Below are 4168 nucleotides of genomic sequence, written 5' to 3'. Positions count from 1 at the left end.
TTCTTAACTGTGATGTCATTGAGGCCCCAGTAGTCGATGCACAGGCGCTGGCAGAAGAGGCAGGAGGACAGATACCCCTGGCAGCCAGGGAGTCGGCGATGTACATCTCCATTGCCTTGGTCTCCGGACCCGACAGAGAATACAGCCGTCCCCAGGGTGGTGTAGTATCTGGGAGAAGATTGATCACGCATTCATAGATTCGATGCGGAGGAAGCAAAGTTGCCCGGGCCTTGCTGAAATCCTCCAGCAGATTCTGGACCTCCGCGGGAATGGTGGAGAGGTCCGAGGCCTCTTCCGAGCCCACAGGAAGACGTCCCGGGGCAGGCTGCTCTGACTTCAGGCAATGGGTGTGGCTGAACGGGCTCAAGCGGGCTGCAAGCTCGTCCTTAACCTCCTCCAATAATCCATGAAGGAATGTGTCGAACAGGGATTCCGGGTTCCAGGAGGCCAACGGGGTTCTCAGGAAGCCGGGGTGGTCTGGAGAGACGCACTGCTGACATCAGTGTTACTGGGGGGCTGTTAGGCTATTGTCTTGGCCGGCTGCCTCACAGATAATCCGCGGAATTGCTCCAGCAATGTATTCAAGGCACAGTCATAGCATTCTGCCAAGGTCTGGAGTCCGTCCAGAAGACCTCGAAGTAACTCCTCATGTCTCCCAATGGTGGCTCCTTGGGAGGAGATGTCGTTGCGGAGTTGGTCCGAGTCTGCTGGGTCAGTCATGGCCAGTTCATACTATCAGACCTCAGGATAAGACCCAGATGCAGACAGTTCGAAGTAACAAAAGTTTATAACAAAAACAGGGGTCAGGAAAATGAGGGAGGATCAGGGTTCAGGGTAGGCTGAGGTCAGTAATCCAGGCTCAGGGTCAGGGTCAGGGTAGGCTGAGGTCAGTAATCCAGGCTTAGGGTCAGGGTCAGGGTAGGCTGAGGTCAGTAATCCAGGCTCAGGGTCAGAGTCAGGCAGAATGGTAAAAACCAGGAAAATAGAAAACAGGGACAAGAGAGAAAACAGGAGTACGCGGAAAGTTCTGGTAGGCTTGACGAGACAAGATAACCCGGCAACAGACAAACAGAGAACACAGGTATAAATACACAGGGGATAACTGGGCAGATGGGGATACACCTGGAGGGGGTGGAGACAAGCACAAAGAAAGGTGAAACAGATCAGGGTGTGACAAGACTAAACGCTAAAAGATGTGATGGATAAATGAATGCACATAATCAACTTTATCGGGGAGACATCAAGCAACACAACACCGTCTTTTCCACAAGCTTGTGACAGAATCAGAGGAGGCCACCCCCGATGATCTCCTGCTTCACAGCAATGTGCACTGGCTGAGTAAAGAAAAAGCTCTAGAACAATTCTGTGAGCTGCATGACTAGGTTGTGGATTTTCAGAGAAAAAGCTAAATGAGGGCAGCAGCTGATCAACTTTGTATTCTGGAAATGTAGAGATGACTCTCTAATGTTTCTTTTTTGCAGTTACAAGGAAGAGGGACAACAGTCGTGGACATGGTGGAAAAACTTGAGGCCTTTACTAGGAAGCAGAGGGACCAGGCCGCAGAATTGTCACAGAGGTGATGGAAGATTTCATCAAGCAGCTGAAGGACAACTTCTCCACCAGATTTGAAGACTACAGCATACCCAAGGATATCATTGCGTTTGTACGTGATCATCTCACAGGTGGAGAATTCTCCTCCCTTGCTAAGCAAGCAAACGATACCCTCCCTGAATGAGGCCGCAATTCAAACTGAGCTGTATGAAATCCAGACGTCGAGCCAAATCAGCGATGCACTCAGGAGTGCCGAGTCCTTGTGTGCATTTTGGGTGGCATTATCAGAGGGAAAACAGCACAATAAAGACACGTGCCAACAAGGTTTGCATCGACTAGTCCTCCTTTTCCTCTATGAACGCAATCAAGACTCACAGCAGGAACTAGCTTTCAAATAAGTCAATCGAGGACTGCCTGCACATCAGGAAATGCACCTCGTTCCATGAAGTAAGTAACTTAGTATTCAATAAATGGTCATATAGGCTGCTAACATTATTGCGATTGTCATTATTATTAATATTATTACTATTGGTGCTTATTCAGGGCTATCTTAGGTCTATGCTGACAGTATTTTCTGTTTGTTCTGTCATTACGGGAGCAGGCTATCCTGATACTCCCGACATCCTGAGACTCCCGACATCCTGAGACTCCCGACATCCTGAGACTCCTGACATCCTGAGACTCCCGACATCCTGAGACTCCCGACATCCTGAGACTCCCGATATCCTGAGACTCCCGACATCCTGAGACTCCCGACATCCTGAGACTCCCGACATCCTGAGACTCCCGACATCCTGAGACTCCCGACATCCTGAGACTCCCGACATCCTGAGACTCCCGACATCCTGAGACTCCCGACATCCTGAGACTCCCGACATCCTGAGACTCCCGACATCCTGAGACTCCCGACATCACCCTTTTTTTCTTTAAATTATACTTTTATGTAGGATGCTCCCCTGTTGGATAGTTGAAATTGTAAGTAGGCATGTTGTATCTGACAATTAGTCTTGATGGTTGTAAAGTTGTCTCAAATAAAACTGTGAAGGACCCCGGTCGTTACTCTGGACCCTAATCTCTCTTTTGACGAACATATCAAGACTGTTTCAAGGACAGCTTTTTTTTTCTAAGAATCATTGCAAAAAATCTGAAACTTTCTGTCCAAAAATTATGCAGAAAAAGGTATACATGCTTTTGTCACTTCTAGGTTAGACTACTGCAATGCTCTACTTTCCGGCTACCAGGATAAAGCACTAAATAAACTTCAGTTAGTGTTAAATACAGCTGCTAGAATCTTGACTAGAACCAAAAAATTTGATCATATTACTCCAGTGCTAGCTTCTCTACACTGGCTTCCTGTTAAGGCTAGGGCTGATTTCAAGGTTTTACTGCTAACCTTCAATGAATTACGTGGGCATGCTCCTACCTATCTTTCTGATTTGGTCCTGCCGTACATACCTACACGTACGCTACGGTCACAAGACGCAGGCCTTCTTATTGTCCCTAGAATTGCTAAGCAAACAGTTGGAGGCAGGGCTTTCTCCTATAGAGCTCAATTTTTGTTGAAGACTCGGTTAAAGACCAATAAGTCTGGGGTGGGGTTATATCCTGCCTGTTTGGCCCTGTCCGGGGGTATTGTCGGATGGGGCCACAGTGTCTCCCAACCCCTCCTGTCTCAGCCTTCAGTATTTATGCTGCAATAGTTTGTGTGTCCGGGGGGCAAGGATCAGTCTGTTATATCTGGAGTATTTCTCCTGTATTATCCGGTGTCCTGTGTGAATTTAAGTATGCTACCTCTACCTACCTACCTACCTACCTACCTACCTACCTACCTACCTACCTACCTACCGGAATCTGTAGATTCAGTTAGACTTTATTACAAAGTAACAGAGCCGAGCAATTGCATGAAACAGCTAAATTCTCATATCACAGAGCCCTGCCTTTATAGTATTCCGTCTTTGCATAACGTATAGAATCCCCTCCCTCTATATGAAAATAGAATCCCCTCCCTCTATATGAAAATAGCTTGACCCTTGACCTTTCTCCACCATTACCTTTCCGTCTCAGTTCCTCATTGTTAACGCCCACATCTGACAGCTGTATAATGGTAGCGGGGCCCTGGTCCTATATAATTCCATTCCTTATATAGCCATTTTGTCTCAGCTCTTCAAAGTGAACAGTCTAGATGCTGCTAATAATGGAATGTTACAATAGTCATGAGTTTAGCTCCCACATAAACCCCCCCCTTTGGGACTAACCTAGTCCCATACTGTCACGTTCTGACCTTTATTTCCTGTGTTTTAGTCCCATACCAAAACACAGACGAATAAATCAAAGGAAAAGGAGCATTAATCATTACGCACTGGGGGCAAACTTCTCCCTAACCGTCCTAATCATCACTCACTGGGGGCAAACTTCCCCTAACCGTCCTAATCATCACTCACTGGGGGCAAACTTCTCCCTAACCGTCCTAATCATCACTCACTGGGGGCAAACTTCCCCTAACCGTCCTAATCATCACTCACTGGGGGCAAACTTCTCCCTAACCGTCCTAATCATCACTCACTGGGGGCAAACTTCTCCCTAACCGTCCTAATCATCACTCACTGGGGGCAAACTT

Source organism: Oncorhynchus keta, chromosome 35 (assembly GCF_023373465.1).
Source record: "Oncorhynchus keta strain PuntledgeMale-10-30-2019 chromosome 35, Oket_V2, whole genome shotgun sequence".
Lineage (NCBI taxonomy): Eukaryota > Metazoa > Chordata > Actinopteri > Salmoniformes > Salmonidae > Oncorhynchus > Oncorhynchus keta.
Note: the sequence above shows the minus strand (reverse complement) of the source record.